The sequence below is a fragment of the Onthophagus taurus genome, chromosome 11 (genome assembly GCF_036711975.1).
Source record: "Onthophagus taurus isolate NC chromosome 11, IU_Otau_3.0, whole genome shotgun sequence".
NCBI classification, from domain to species: Eukaryota; Metazoa; Arthropoda; class Insecta; order Coleoptera; family Scarabaeidae; genus Onthophagus; species Onthophagus taurus.
The window spans coordinates 12808300-12826105 of record NC_091976.1 but is presented as its reverse complement, the minus strand read 5'-3'; the positions used below and the strand labels follow the sequence as shown (position 1 = coordinate 12826105).

General features: G+C 35.3%; 1 protein-coding gene and 1 non-coding gene across 2 annotated transcripts in view; both read right to left on the bottom strand.

Annotated features, from left to right (window-relative positions):
* Window positions 1–17806, bottom strand: part of LOC111422149 (diuretic hormone receptor-like) — a 51699-nt gene that overhangs the window by 20287 nt on the left and 13606 nt on the right. The gene's annotated exons all lie outside the window — the stretch shown is intronic.
* TRNAW-CCA (transfer RNA tryptophan (anticodon CCA)) lies at window positions 9518–9589 on the bottom strand. The gene has a single exon. It is a non-coding gene; the product is annotated as a tRNA-Trp (tRNA).

Genomic DNA, 17806 nt, shown 5'->3' with positions numbered 1-17806 from the left:
TGCAGGGTGAGGGTTTAATTTTTGTTAATTTTGTAGGGTAACTTTAGGATTTTTTTTCTCATCCCCCGTGAAGTGCTTCACTTTGCAACCACGCTAAATAATTAAGTTGAACCCTCTAGAACCCCCGTGCACGATCAGAACCCCCGAATTTAGAGATGGGGATGCAGGGTGAGGGTTTAATTTTTGTTAATTTTGTAGGGTAACTTTAGGATTTCTTTTCTCGTCCCCCGTGGAGTGCTTCACTTTGCAACCAGGTAAAATAACTTAGAAGGATCCTCTACAAAGCCCGTGCGCGAACAACATTTTTGCAAAGTATTGTTATACTCTCAGGGCGTAGTAAGGATTTATTTTTAATTTATTAGGAAATAAAAGAAAATATTGATGAAGCAACCATAACGTTGAAACAATGATTTATTTAAAATTTAAAAGCATTGACAATGTATGATGTCTTAACAAATAATAAAATAAACAAAATAATATATTAACAAATAATAAAAGTAACACTTTGAATATATATCTATGAAAAATAACGTTTACATTCTTGCTGGTACAGAAAAATACAAATATAAGTTAATAACAGTTAAAATATGTTTTTAATATTGGCATGGGACTATGTTCGGCAAAACAAACAATTAAAAAGAAAGGAAGGATGGGAGGCAGCATCAAATGAAATGGTTTTTGGAATATCGGAACAATTGTAGAAATGGTACCAACGATGACACTGGTTACAGTTGATGTATTTTGATACATTGTACAGTCCACAACAAGGGCAATATTTCCTTATATCACTAGATTTTTCCAATAAATAATTCTGAAGGAAAATTCTGTGATTTTCGGGATCAAAGTTTTTATGGTTTAAAAACAAATCATGTATTCCACTTTCACCTATGGTGTTAATAAAGAACGTCACAAACACGCCACAGTTTACACTATCCAACTGTTTGGGATTTTTACAGTTTGGTGCCATTTTCCATTCATCCACGTCAATTTGGTTATCAGAATTGTTGAAATTGTTGTAAAGTAAAAAAAACTTTTTTACCATTTTAAAAATTTTGGATTGGGCATTTGTGTGTCCTGGATCAAAAAAATATATTAAGTGGTTAGGTACACTTAAAACAATTAAAGTCCAATGCGAAAAATTAATATTATAAGGAATTAATATGTATCTGTACTTATTGAAGCATTCCGAATAAATTTGTAGCTTCAGAGAGGTATTGTTTGAAAACATAAACTGTGTTGAGACTGTGTCAACGTAATATATGTCAGTAAAATTTTGCAAATATGCAAACGCGAAGGCATCAATACAGGAATCTGATAGCCACCTATCAGCAGTGTCTTTTACAAACAATTTTCCAAGATTTTTTTTTGACAACAATCTAAAATAATCTTCACTCATAAGCTTCACTTTAGTTTTGTAATATGTATAAATACCAATCAAAAATGGTTTCGCATGTTTATGTCTATTTTGTTTGTCTATTGCGCTAAAGTAATATTCATTGCTACGCATTAATCCATTTGTGTAAAACTCCACATAACTCGAATGGGAAGACAATGGTGATGATGTGTGAGATTGCATCTCCCGAGTGTTCGGTGAATTATCGGCAATATGTATAAGCGGAGTGTCTTCAGTTTTTGATGGCGATGATGTGCAAGATTGTATCACTTGCCTGTTCGTCGAACCCTTTTCAACACAAGAAACAAGCGACATCTCCTGATTTACGTGTTTTTCTAGAAAACTTTGCAGTTTCCTTTTATTAAAATGTGTTTGCCTTTTCTTTATATTTGGTCGCCATCTTTCTTTGTGTAACAAATCATCAATATTGTTTTCATGAATGATTTCCTTTTGCTTTTTACGTTTGTGTGGTATATCTAGTTCTACTTCCTTCACCTTTGTGTGTATAATATCCTTTAATGTTCTAATTAACCGACCCACTTTCATATGTGTTTCATTGCAAACTATATTCTTTTTCAAAATCTTAAACCAACATTCGACATTGGAATTGGATGGTAATTTTTCATCTTCTAATATATTACCCGAAATGTTACTTTCTAAGATTGAAGTCCATAAAGGTACAAATGGCATATAGTTTTTTAACAGGTACTCTGCGAATGGAACACATTGCAAATCATTTTTTTCATGATAATTCACATTCTCACAATCATCTAATACGTCCCCTACTTCTTTATACACTTGTTGAAAATGATTATAAAAGGGTGTATTCACATAACTACCCATGGTCGCAAAATCATCAACATCAAAATCATTAATGATATCATATTCTTCTATAGTTAATTCTTTTAGTACAAAATTGTTCATTATTTTAAGGTGTTTTAATACATTCTCGTCAACGACCGCACTTCTGACAATAAATAATAAACTACGGAAGTTATCTACTAACTGTGTAAGATTTCGACTCTGAATTAGCACAACAACTAAGTCTAATATAATACCGACGCTCTTTTTATTTACTTTGGTTTTATGTAAATAATTTGACATAGCTTTCATTAAATGGGATACACATGTTCTTAAAACAACAAAATTATTAAAACTATGATTTGTATCAACTAAATAGTTGTATGATAACTTCAAGTATGAGTACAATGTCATGTTGTTGAAGCTCATACAAGCTCCTGTGATTAGAGCAAAACTCCAGTCTGTTACAAGTTCAGATATTATTGGCCATTTTCTATTGCACTTCACAGTAACAAATCTTTTAAAATGACTTAGAAAGGAAGATATGGTTACAGCGTCATGACTAGAAGAAATTAACTCGAATAAAGGAACTATGTGACCTTTTATATTAACGACTCCTGCGTAGTAAAATGGTCGTCGTCCTTTTTCGGACACATAAGGGCGCACCAACGAGCCAGTAGCGTCGAAATAAACCTTTATTTTAGTTCCTTTTGGTACTATACTGTTAATAACATATTTTGAATAAAGGTATACCAAAGTTCTACCATTAGGGTACTGTATATATTTCGTGTTATCTGCTTTTTCGTTTATAGAGGTTAACAGCAGATCCGTGTAGTCGTCAATGTGGTAGTCCCCTTCTGTTTTGATTTCGCTTTTAATTTTTTGATACACTGACAGACTTCTCACAGTTTGAAGATTTCCATCTCTCGAAGCAGTATCGTCGATATTATGTAAATCTTGCGATCTAACTAAATATGCAGAATTGCGTTGTAATCTATTTTTATAATCGTCCCTTTCGACATTTCGAATTTGATAGGTGTACTTAGCATCATGTTTAGTATAACTTTTGTCAAATTTAACAATAAGTCTTAATGATTTGTCTATAAACTTATATTCAAATCTGAACTTCCTACAACCCTCATGTTTGCACTTACCATATTCTACAATTATTGCTTTGTCGCTATGGACTCGGGATCCCTTAAATACTACTACACATGTTACTTCTAATTGTAAGAGTATTTTTTTTACATTTAATTTTCTTCTTTGGAAATCAGTCCAGCTTTGATCTGCTACACTAATAAAATGCTCCAATTGTAAACCAAAAGTTGTTTTCTGTTTACTGAGGGGGGTTGTGAGTAAATGTAAGTGTTCTGCACATTCAATATCATTATTGCAAGTGATGGAAGATTGACTGTCTTGTTTGCTGATATCTTTTATAGTTAGGAAATTTCTTCTTTGTTCTAACACTTCGGAATATTTTGAAGAGATATTTAACATTTTCCTTGTGAAGTGCGTAAAAAAAAATAATTTATTGATGAAATTATTCCTAACTCTTAATTCCTTGCAAATAATAGAATATAAATCTGATGTTGAACGTTGTGGGCGCTTTTCTAAATCAGACATCGTCAAACCAACATCTTCATTTATTCGAATCAGCGCGTTAACAAAAGTATCAACATCAAAACTCCTTCTGATTTTCATTGTTAGCAAGATAAAATAAACGCCACAAATAGCACTTAAACTTAAAAACCGAAAGATAACTAAATAAATGAAAACGAAAATGAAAAGAATACAGTCAAAGTACAAATAACTATACAAAATACAAACTATACAAAATACAAACAAGACCTAAAAACTAATAGAAATAAAACCAAATGCTATTAAGTTAATAAGTTTTTAAGCTAATAATTAAAAGAAATAATTAAATAGAATAGAAACGTGAATAGTAAACACAAGGCAAACCAGAACTAAAAAAATATAAACTAAGAAGAAATATAAACAAGTTAATTAAATTGTTTATTATTTATAATCAACAGACATTAGACATCAAAAAGGAAAATCAAACGAAAAGGTAATTAAAGAATAAAACGAACCAGGAACGAACAAAGTCGAAAAACAAATCAATAAACAAAGGGAAAACTAGAACTAAAAACTAACAAAAGAACTGGACACTAGAATTAAGTTAATAACTTGTTAATTTGATTAATAACTACAAGAAATAAAGCACACAGAGTGGAAAAATTCTCAAAAGACAGAAAGATACGTCGAACACCTTGTTCCACAATGACAAAGAACAAACTAAATAGACTAATAAACAGAGTGTGATCGTAGACGATACGATTTGGGCACCACAAAGACGTCGCCATCACGAAGTTGAGGTCACACCGACGTATAAAAAATATACTCACGTTATATTTTTACTTTTTATTTACTTTATTTGCGTTAACTTAGAATTTGATTACACTCATACATATTTATACGCATTTTTTATTTAAAGTTTTAGTTACAGAAATTAAACCCTCTCCTTGCATCCCCATTTCTAGATTCGGGGGTTCTGATCATACCCGGGGGTTCTAGAGGGTTCGACTTAATTATTTAGCGTGGTTGCAAAGTGAAGCACTTCACGGGGGATGAGAAAAAAAATCCTAAAGTTACCCTACAAAATTAACAAAAATTAAACCCTCACCCTGCATCCCCATCTCTAAATTCGGGGTTTCTGATCGTGTACGGGGGTTCTAGAGGGTTCGACTTAATTATTTAGCGTGGTTGCAAAGTGAAGCACTTCACGGGGGATGAGAAAAAAAATCCTAAAGTTACCCTACAAAATTAACAAAAATTAAACCCTCACCCTGCATCCCCATCTCTAAATTCGGGGGTTCTGATCGTGCACAGGGGTTCTAGAGGGTTCGACTTAATTATTTAGCGTGGTTGCAAAGTGAAGCACTCCACGGGGGATGAGAAAAAAAATCCTAAAGTTACCCTACAAAATTAACAAAAATTAAACCCTCACCCTGCATCCCCATCTCTAAATTCGGGGGTTCTGATCGTGCACAGGGGTTCTAGAGGGTTCGACTTAATTATTTAGCGTGGTTGCAAAGTGAAGCACTTCACGGGGGATGAGAAAAAAAATCCTAAAGTTACCCTACAAAATTAACAAAAATTAAACCCTCACCCTGCATCCCCATCTCTAAATTCGGGGTTTCTGATCGTGTACGGGGGTTCTAGAGGGTTCGACTTAATTATTTAGCGTGGTTGCAAAGTGAAGCACTTCACGGGGGATGAGAAAAAAAATCCTAAAGTTACCCTACAAAATTAACAAAAATTAAACCCTCACCCTGCATCCCCATCTCTAAATTCGGGGTTTCTGATCGTGTACGGGGGTTCTAGAGGGTTCGACTTAATTATTTAGCGTGGTTGCAAAGTGAAGCACTTCACGGGGGATGAGAAAAAAAATCCTAAAGTTACCCTACAAAATTAACAAAAATTAAACCCTCACCCTGCATCCCCATCTCTAAATTCGGGGGTTCTGATCGTGCACAGGGGTTCTAGAGGGTTCGACTTAATTATTTAGCGTGGTTGCAAAGTGAAGCACTCCACGGGGGATGAGAAAAAAAATCCTAAAGTTACCCTACAAAATTAACAAAAATTAAACCCTCACCCTGCATCCCCATCTCTAAATTCGGGGGTTCTGATCGTGCACAGGGGTTCTAGAGGGTTCGACTTAATTATTTAGCGTGGTTGCAAAGTGAAGCACACCACGGGGGATGAGAAAAAAAATCCTAAAGTTACCCTACAAAATTAACAAAAATTAAACCCTCACCCTGCATCCCCATCTCTAAAATCGGGGGTTCTGATCGTGCACAGGGGTTCTAGAGGGTTCGACTTAATTATTTAGCGTGGTTGCAAAGTGAAGCACACCACGGGGGATGAGAAAAAAAATCCTAAAGTTACCCTACAAAATTAACAAAAATTAAACCCTCACCCTGCATCCCCATCTCTAAATTCGGGGGTTCTGATCGTGCACAGGGGTTCTAGAGGGTTCGACTTAATTATTTAGCGTGGTTGCAAAGTGAAGCACTTCACGGGGGATGAGAAAAAAAATCCTAAAGTTACCCTACAAAATTAACAAAAATTAAACCCTCACCCTGCATCCCCATCTCTAAATTCGGGGGTTCTGATCGTGCACAGGGGTTCTAGAGGGTTCGACTTAATTATTTAGCGTGGTTGCAAAGTGAAGCACTCCACGGGGGATGAGAAAAAAAATCCTAAAATTACCCTACAAAATTAACAAAAATTAAACCCTGACCCTGCATCCCCATCTCTAAATTCGGGGGTTCTGATCGTGCACAGGGGTTCTAGAGGGTTCGACTTAATTATTTAGCGTGGTTGCAAAGTGAAGCACTTCACGGGGGATGAGAAAAAAAATCCGAAAGTTACCCTACAAAATTAACAAAAATTAAACCCTCACCCTGCATCCCCATCTCTAAATTCGGGGGTTCTGATCGTGTACGGGGGTTCTGCAGGGTTCGACTTAATTATTTAGCGTGGTTGCAAAGTGAAGCACTTCACGGGGGATGAGAAAAAAAATCCGAAAGTTACCCTACAAAATTAACAAAAATTAAACCCTCACCCTGCATCCCCATCTCTAAATTCGGGGGTTCTGATCGTGCACAGGGGTTCTAGAGGGTTCGACTTAATTATTTAGCGTGGTTGCAAAGTGAAGCACTCCACGGGGGATGAGAAAAAAAATCCTAAAATTATCTTACAAAATTAACAAAAATTAAATCCTCACCCTGCATCCCCATCTCTAAATTCGGGGGTTCTGATCGTGCACGGGGGTTCTAGAGGGTTCGACTTAATTATTTAGCGTGGTTGCAAAGTGAAGCACTTCACGGGGGATGAGAAAAAAAATCCTAAAGTTACCCTACAAAATTAACAAAAATTAAACCCTCACCCTGCATCCCCATCTCTAAATTCGGGGGTTCTGATCGTGCACAGGGGTTCTAGAGGGTTCGACTTAATTATTTAGCGTGGTTGCAAAGTGAAGCACTCCACGGGGGATGAGAAAAAAAATCCTAAAATTACCCTACAAAATTAACAAAAATTAAACCCTCACCCTGCATCCCCATCTCTAAATTCGGGGGTTCTGATCGTGCACGGGGGTTCTAGAGGGTTCGACTTAATTATTTAGCGTGGTTGCAAAGTGAAGCACTTCACGGGGGATGAGAAAAAAAATCCTAAAGTTACCCTACAAAATTAACAAAAATTAAACCCTCACCCTGCATCCCCATCTCTAAATTCGGGGGTTCTGATCGTGCACAGGGGTTCTAGAGGGTTCGACTTAATTATTTAGCATGGTTGCAAAGTGAAGCACTCCACGGGGGATGAGAAAAAAAATCCTAAAGTTACCCTACAAAATTAAACCCTCACCCTGCATCCCCATCTCTAAATTCGTGGGTTCTGATCGTGCACGGGGGTTCTAGAGGGTTCAACTTAAGTACTTAGCGTGATTTCAGAGTGAAACGCTTCCAAGTGGTGACAAAAGCAGTTCATATTTAAAATAAAATTTTAGCACCACTACTTGTTTGATCGACTGTAAATATTCGAATCTGTGTCTGGCGAGTGAATCTAACTTCAGCCACATTTTACTTCCGAGCGTTCATATGCAGTATGAACGAGCAACACAACAGAATGTTGCAGAGGAAGAGAACATCCTTGACATTGTCAAGCGCAATGCCTGCATTAGTACGCGACGGATATCCATACGTTTAGGGATTCCCAATACCAGGGTATGGAGAACATTAAAAAGAAATCTGCTGCATCCGTATTATCTACAGCGTGTTCAACATCTGAAGCAAGAAGACTTCCCTAGGCGTTTAGCATTTTGTCAGTGGTTAAATAATAATCGGAACTTATACCGCTACATTTTATTTACGGATGAGTCACAATTTACTCGAGATGACATCCATAATTTGCATAAATGGTCGGACATTAACCCTCGTGCTACCATAGAAAGTAATTTTCAAAGCAGATTTAGCATTAATCTGTGGTGCGGAATGTTGTACGATCAACTTATAGGACCGTTTATTTTTAAAGATCGTCTTACTGGACAAAGGTACTTGCAATTTTTGGAAGAAAAACTTCCGCGTTTACTGTGGTATGTACCTCTGGCAAGACGATTAAGAATGTATTTGCAACACGACGGAGCTCCTTCTCATTTTTACCGTAGAGGTAAAATAATAACCATAACGGTGGCAGAAGACTAGATACTGCCTCTAAAAAACTAAATACTGCTTTCTGAAGACTAGATACTACTCTGGAAGATTAAATACTGCTTTCTGAAGACTAGGTACTGCCGACAGGTCTAAATACAGCATCTGGAACACTAAGTACACCTTTTTCAAGACTAAAATTGCTTTGTGGAGACTAAATACTGCTTTCTGAAGACTAGATACTGCTGACAGGTCTAAGTACTGCAAAAGAAAGATAAGATATTGTTGGAGAAAACATACATAACGTTGGCAGAAGATTAGATACTGCTTCTAGAAGACTAAATACTGCTTTTTGAAGACTAGATACTTCCGACAGGTCTAAATACAGCGTCTGGAACACTAAATACTGCCTTCTAAAGACTAAAATTGCTTTGTGGAGACTAAATACTGCTTTCTGAAGACTAGATACTGCTAACAGGTCTAAATACTGCAAAAGAAAGATAAAATATTTTGGAGAAAACATACATAACTTTGGCAGAAGACTAGATACTACTTCTAGAAGACTAAATACTGCTTTCTGAAGACTAGATACTGCCGACAGGTCTAAATACAGCGTCTGGAACACTAAATACTGCTTTCTAAAGACTAAAATTGCTTTGTGGAGACTAAATACTGCTTTCTGAAGACTAGCTACTGCTGACAGGTCTAAATACTGCAAAAGAAAGATAAGATATTGTTGGAGAAAACATTAGAAAGGCGCCGGCGCCCCCTTTTAGGCTGCGCCCGGGTGCAGTGCACCCTTTGCACCCCCCGGTAGCGCCGCCTCTGTTTTTGACAAAAGAAATGTAAGTACACTTTTTTAAATGGCACCGGTTAACCCGAAACCTTCTAGTTCTAGTGTTCGTGTTAGCTTGTTTTAGTTGTTCCGCAAATATCTGAGGCTATGATGCAAATGGACTTAATAGTGTTAGTTCTAGTTTTAATTCTTATTGAACCAAAAGTAGAACTAACACTAAACCTTGAAATAGAAACATTCGGGTTTAGCCGTCTTGTATTAGTTGTACTGATAGTGTTAGTTCTAGTTTTAGTTAAAAAATTAAAAAAAAAAATATGACCCCGACGTGATTTGAACACGCAACCTTCTGATCTGGAGTCAGACGCGCTACCGTTGCGCCACGGAGTCTACATTAGTATGAGTTCGATCAAGCAGAGTGGTTCGCTTAGAAATTACGATTCTGCTAACCCTACAGAGAATACGTAATTAAAATGTTACAGCAAAACACATAAGTCATAGGCCCACTGTATTCACTGTAGGGTTAAATAACACAAGAGTTAAATAGCTAAGACCTTCAACATTATTAAAGCAACTAATTACGATTGCTGTGCGTTCGACTAGAAAATATAAAAATTATATTATTAGATCTAAACTATTTTATATTATAATAAATATTTAAATTTATTTACTATATTTTTTATATAATACTTTTATTTTTTCTTGTTCTATTAATTGGGCCGTTAGCCTCAATCGAATAGAAAGATCGTCTTTCAAAAAATCGATAAACTATGTAAAAATAGAAGGATTGGTAACATTTTCAGATCCTAAAATTGTTCAATTTTTGCAATCATTAATATTAAAATTCGAAATCCCCTCTATAAAAGCTTTGGTGACGTTTACGAGCTTTTCGCGTAAAATCAAGAAGCACAAACGTGCATCGTTCGGATCTCTTCTTCTAGCGCATAAGATTCTCGTGGCATCTCGTTCATGCACCTTTTATTGATTTTTATTTTAACCAACCGTGTGCGAAACGACGGTGACGTCTCCAAAGCTTTTTCAAATTTTTATTATTTCTTTTTTTGAACTAAAGCCCAGTTTGAAGAATACAAAATTATAGAATTGTTGAATAAGTAGATGCAATCTTTAACCAGTGCGGTAATTAAATAAATTCGAAACTTGTTATGTCATAACGTGGTTCCCGGTTTTCCTGATACTATCCACAAAAACATCTTCCACACATATCTACTAGCAGCTACTCAATTTTGTTATATGTTATTCCTCATATGTCATTTTTACGATACCTCCGATGATGGTCATTTAAAAGATCGAAACATGTCAGGTTGAACTTAAACTTAAAATAAACCAGTTGTAAGACAATTTTCGAATTTATAAAATTATAGAAGTCTTCAATTTTGCTAAACTATCGAATAAGCCATTAAAAAACAATGTGTAACGGCCCCATTCCATTAAAATTTAAATCAATTAAGCTTCACATCAACGTTAAAAGCACTCCTTTAAATACCATAACATACTTTAAACTTGTAAATTAAATTAATGTTTGCCTATTATAATAATTGAAAGCCGTAGGGACAGGTTTTGTGTAGTAAACTTGATACTCTGTGAGATCGAAGTTTGTTATTTTGCGAAGCTCCATTTGAATGCCGCTTGCATGATTCAGGAGGGAAAACGAAATTAAAGGTTGAAAAACAAAAAACAAAAAGTACACATTGGGAATATTAAATTTCGATTCTCGTATTAGCACAGATCGGTTCATTTAAATGTAAAAGTAAATTAAATATTCTATTAAGTGGGAGTAAATTTGAATAAAAATCATTTATTTGTTCCTATATTATGAAATATAGATTTAAATAATAAATTTGTAATTTAACTAGTAGTGTAAATGGAAATAAATTATTATGAATAAATTTATTAAATTTATGGAGAATTATCAATAACGTATAACTAATTTGCGATGAAAGTAACGAATTTTCAACGATAGGAAGCGATACATATGATGAGTAAAATATGTCGATATTGAAGGAGGAAAAATTCTCTTTTCAATTCCCGATTCCTTTGATACGCGTTTTGTAACGAAGTTTACAATGATACCGAAGTTCTTCGATTTTCTAAGAAAATTCAATTTATTTATTTCAATACAATAAAGTTCTATTTATTCTCAAAAAAAAATAGACCGATTAGCATATAATTGTTACGTCTAAAATCGAAATCACCATTTTAATTAAATCCCTAAATTGTCTATAAGCAATAAACGGTTTAATACCGCGTGAGAGGATTAAACGCGACAATAATCAATCCGATTTACAGGCACGAAGTAAAGGATATTGAATGGAATCGACAGTGTGCCCTTTAAAAGTACTCTATGCTTTCCGGTTTCGTTTCGACGTCGACGTTGAAAACAACAACGTTCGTGCCAAGCAATGAATTAATTATGTTTTTAAGTCGACCTGCGGCGTAATGGGAAATAAAAAATTACTACGTTTTTTTAGAGCCTGCAAATAAACAAGTAAACATAACCACAACAATGTGGTAAAAGTGTAACAAGTATTAAATTAAAAAGTTGTGTAAATTATGTAAAATATACAGTGAGTTCAAAAAATGAAGATTAATTATTCACATCAATCACTTTTGAAATTATCTTTAAAAAGTTTTAATTTGATTGAAGATTTTAGTGAAGTATCATTATTTTCTGGTACAATTATTTTCTGGTAATTTTCTATGTTACACTTTGAGTCAGTGTCTTCTCTTTGAATTGTTCGTTGTGTTCGAATCCGAAATGGCTAAACTGCATCTGATCTTATCAGTTTTCTGCTAGCTGTCATTGCTTCCTTAATGATTTTGAATGTTTTGGACGAGTTAATGTATGTCTTAAAGATCTTATTAAATTTGGTGAGTTTAGCTACATTAGTGATTGTTGTTGATCATCGATCATTCAAGAAATTCACACAGCTACACGAATACTTGAAATCTGTCTGCGTTAAAGAGGACACGGTTGCGACCAATTTTGAGCTGCATTATGGCAAAAATGGGTGGTCAACCCAGAATAAACACAAAGTCCTCATAGAAATTGTTAATTCAATAACGTAGTGGCTGTGAGATGCCAAAACGACACAGGATAGTTATAAACACCTTATCGCAGTTCGATTAAGGACACGTATCACCTGCGCATATAGATCAGTGTTTGGATTGGTTGAATGCGTGACATCTGGTATGAACCAAAATGCTGAATCTGATAGGTGCGACACAGTACGAAATATGCGTATGCATGGTAGTAAATGAGAACACAGAACCAATATCAACCTGGTCATTGACTTTCCTAGTTGCGAGCGCATACAACCTCAACCTAGATGTTATTATTATTATTGCTGCCGGGGTGAGGTCTCTTCACCGCGACCTGAAAGATCTATTGTAACTTTAGCCCTCCAAAAAAATCCCCTTAAGGGCCCTCCTTAATGAACCTTAGTATTGCCCCAAGGTCTTGTTCCTTTATGTCGGTAGGTGTCAAAAGAGCTTTACCGCAAATTTTGTGTCTTAGACGGTTTCTGGCGACGCATTTACACAGTATATATTCAACCGTTTCTGACTCACTGGTGTGCAGTTATCCATAAATCCCAGCCATAAACTTAAAACATTAATAATTCCGTAACCAATACGATTTGGGTCACCAAATTTCACACACAGGTCACTCTTATCCTCAAGAACAGCTTACAACCTCAATTTGGTAAAAAAAAATTGTTTCGACCCCCACCCCCGAAAAAGGGTTGTCTTCATCCTGATGGGCACCTTCTCATTAAACCAAATTAAAAAAAAAAAATCAGTCTTATAAACCGCGGATGAGATTTTAGGGGTGAATTTGACCCTGATTTAGAGGTTGCCTCTAGCAATATAAATCGATCGTTAAAACACCGTAACCGTTAACGGTTTTCGAGAAAAAAATTTGTTGTTGGACACTATATATATGTATATGACGCGTCGTGGACTTTGAGGGTGAATTTGACCCCGATGGGCACTTCTGAAATTGATGAAGTTTTAGTTTTAACAAAATTATGTAACGAACGGAGAATACTAGTTACTTGTTACTGCGTTCCACACCGTTTCCAACTCTTGCTCATTTAAGTGAATATCGTCCCTGTATAGAAATTTGTATTAAATACATAAAAAACGTTACGTTCACAGATTCGAAGTTTTTGCAGGGAGGAATTGTGTATATTTGTATTCTTTTAGGATTTAAGGAAAGAAGGAAGCTGAAGAGGTGACAATATTGGGACTTTAGTTGGGATAGTGATGTTTCGTGGAGTATATCATTAGTCCCTATCATTATATAGATATGTCGTTCAACAATATCTCCACAAAACCAAGGGGAACATGTTTTTGGAATAAACTTTGCGTACCGCAAAAGTTTTAATATTACTTGATCCCCTACTGCTAAGTTGAGGAAATATTTTCCGTTGCTTTTCAAATGGGGATTGTAAGCTGTTCTTGAGGGTAAGAGTGACCTGTGTGAAATTTGTTGACCCAAATCGTATTGGTTACGGAATTATTAATGTTTTAAGTTTATGGCTGGGATTTATGGATAACTTCACACCAGTTTCTGAGTCGTCGTTGCATAGTCGACAAGTTTGAGTTGGTTTTGTTTTGAGACGGAATTATCATATTCTTCGCTTGTCTGATCTGGAACTTCTTTCCAGCGTAAGGCTACCTTTGAGGCCTCCCAACTGTTGATTATTTGTTTTAGGTGGCTTTTTTGTAGCCCACAACCTGGTTGGGGATCAATGAAGGGCGTTTTCGCTGCTTCTCTAGCCAGTTTGTTCGTCTTCTCATTGCCCTTAATGTTGCTGTGACCTGGAACCCACCATAGAGTAATATCATTACCCCTAGCGAGTTCTCTCAGGTTGCTGGTACGCTCTCTGATCAGTGCGGAGTCACACGTGTAGGCCTGAATTGCCTTTGCGGCGGCCCGACTGTCTGTGAAAATGTATATGGATGCACCTTTCTGTCCCTTTTGTAGGTTCAAAGCGGTGTAGAAGTGTATAGCAAAAAATTCTGCTTGAAAAATAACTATGTCCGAGCTCAGGGACAATTTAATGTGACTATTTACTCCACTGATACCCATGTCTACTCCGGAATCTAACTCTCTTTGAAGCATCGGTATACCAAATCTGGTTAGCCATAATGGCCTTTCCCTCACCTTGTCTATGTGGGAGTTCCAGTTTAATTTACTGTCTAGTATTACCCCTAGATGTTGCTTAACACATTCATAATTGTGAGAGCTTGAAAGCTGCGAGAGACCAAGTAATGACTGCAGTTGGTACTTTGATCGTCAATTAAATGATTGCTGATGAAATCACTTGAACCACGGAAAGAAGAGAAGAATGGGCATTATCCCACTCCATCAACTTACCTGAAAGCGAAGATCAATTTAATTTAAAGTTGTTATAAAAAGTTTATTATACTCTGGTCCTGTTCGTCGATGATATTTGAGAGAAGATGTTGGAGGGAAAAATCCTTGCGGATAGCGTCGCAAGTCTAGTCTTGGTTGAATCTAAACTATTTTTCCTGTTGTTTTAAAGTTTATGTAATTGCAAATTTATTTTAAAAGTTTTTCAAGTGTGTACTTGCAATATTGCATCTATCCAGTACAGTGCTAGACATTAAAGTCTAAAACAGAAAATATAATTAGAGGCTTGTTAATTCCTGCAATCTTCTTAAACTTTGATTTTAAGTTCAAATCTTTATTTTTTTATATGGGGTCCAATCGTTTTAATTTCAGGCATAATTTTGAAGGGCGGAGTTTAACTGGAGTAAGATTAGACTTTTCCTCACACCATCACACAGCTAGTGACCAGATTTTATCGTCCTCTTAATATTTGCTTTACATTCTATTGCATTAAAAGGACACTGGTGAAATTACAGACCTGTTTTACAACACAGAAGACTGAATAGGATAATTGTAGACTTTTTTCCACCAGTGCTTTTAGTTATCCCAGCATCTGTTTTTTCTTAAAATCTGAAGTAATGCCACAGGTTAATTACAGGTTTCTTCTTTTAACTCAGAATTTTATCAATGTAATTCTCGACTTTTACTTGTAATTTGAAAATCATACTTACTTTCTTTGTCTTCTCCCAATTGCCTTAAGATGTCGGTGTGTTGAGCCATTTCCTATATTCTTGCCTGTTGTTGGATAGGTTCTTTATTTGTCCCATCGTTTTCCGTCTCTTTCTGGCTACTTTTTTAATGTTAGGTTCTTCTCATCTCCATAATTCTCTTTGGGTATCTGTATCCTTCTCAGAATTTTTCTCTATTAATTTTGTATACTATGGGATTCTACTCTGATAGTTCTGTTGCTCATCGTTCGTAGGTACTTCATTTCTGGCGCATTTACTTTTGATCGATGTTTTATCGATAAAAGAAATTATCGTCCATAATTCAGCTTCGTATATTATGACATATACAGGCTGTGTCAGATTTTAATCGAGAAACTTTACTAGGACTTACTTTCCAAAATAACACAAGTTTTTTGTATAAACATAGGATCGCAACTTTTTTGTTTTCGAACGGCCAAAGTTGAGCCAAAACTTTACATTTTATTTTTTATTTCAGTTATAAGTAAACCGTAGAATGATTCAAATTATTACTGATGGCTCAAATCCACATATTAAAGCTAAACTCAGTTTGTTAGATGTTTCCGTTCTTGTGCAGTGGTATGATGACAATTTCCTTCCAATCTCTGGGCATGACTTCTCCATCTCACGCCTGCTAGCATATTTTTTGGATTTATTTCCCCATTTTGTTCCTCCGTATTTGACCATCTCAGGACTGATTTCGTCCTTTCTGGTCGCCTCCATGTTCATTATTGTCCTTTACTTCTTCTATGGTTATTCCTTGTTTCCGCCCCGTTTCCAGAGGTTCTTGTAATGTATTTCATCTCTCTAGTCCTATACTTCCTGACTTAAACTTATCTTAGTAATATTTACTCCAGGTGTCCACTATTTTGCTTTTTTTTGTCACCATATTTCCGTTCTTATCCTCTATAGACCATGTTGTTTTGCATGTATACTAACTTAGACTTAGAATCAAGTCCACACAATAAGAAGAAAATGTCTGCGTTATATCAGGTGAGCGGTGATAAGTGTTTAGTTCGTCACCATCTTGTTAGTTAAAAGAAATGTATTTTCATTCCAGGAAGGGTTATCACACGAATTGAGCTTCTTCCGTTCGCTAATTAAGGTATGGCGTTTCAGATTCACCTCGAAATACAAAATTATAGAAACATTTAATTGATTGGATTGAATACAATGATACATGGACACGGTGTCGGATTACACCACAAATTATCGTCTTTGCTCATATCAAGGATTATCATAGATCCAAATTCGCCAGCCGCAATAAACGCATCTAATTATACAGACGATAATCTCACAGAAATTGTTCAATCAATTCATTCATCCTAAATAATTCGATTGCTTCTGCTTCTCTGCGTGAAGCATTGCATGTGCACAAATGGAAGGTTAAATTCTAACTGAGGGAAATGTGAATTTCTTGCAATATTTAAATCTCTATGTATTTCACGTTTTCTTTTTCGTATAAAACATAGCAGGAGATATTGTTAACGTTGAATTCTGAAAGTTTTTACGCTACCAGTCGTAAGACTTTTCTTCACTGTGAGAAATGATCTTCAATAAACGAAAATTGTTTTGGATTAAATTTTAGCCGAAGAGGTATGTTCTTATCTAGTGATAAATCATTAATATCAAGAAAGTGTGGGCCAGTACTGCGAAATTTAGTAATGAGTAATTGCATGTAAAGTTATGAAATTTCATTAAAATTATACACGTTATATTGTACCGAAATGAAGTGGATATGGCGTTGGGAGTGGAGTTTCGACGCCCATCATTTAAACACACATGTATTAAACAACATGTTTTCACAAATTCAACTAAATAATGTCAATAGCCGAGCATTGAATAAATCATAATACCCAATATAATCGCCTTATTATAAATCGTTTAGAATTGAGAAACTGTTATATTCCTATTTCAGTTTTACATAATAACACAACAAAATTACAAGTTTATTCAACCGCAAATTGCTAATTATAGAACCGTTTCAAAGTTAAACTAAATTACTTGTACGTCCTCTAAGTTAAGTTTTCATAATTATTTCCTTTTAACAACATTTTTGTTCAGCATCATCTCGAAGAATATTAATAACCTATTTTATTTAGACTATATCAACGATGGCAGCTTTTGTGATTAAAAAGTTTTTAGCAGGGCGAAAAGCTGTAGCGGATACGGAAAAGAGAATAAAATGGAGTGTTAAGGGCCGCGAGCATACCGAGTTTTCCACTAGCTCTAAAGATAAAACGTATAATGGTATCATATTTTTTATTTTGTAGTTAGAACATTCACATTGCAGCAAAAACATAAAAGAACATTTTCACCTAGGAAATAAATTTTTGTATCCTTTTATGTATAAGGGGGACAAACAGTTGACCTTTTTTTCTGTTTGATAGAAAATGGAAAATACCTTATTCCATTTATTTATGATTTTTATTTGAATAATTCATAAGATGTTTATTAAGTTAAAGATTTTTTATAAGTTTATAT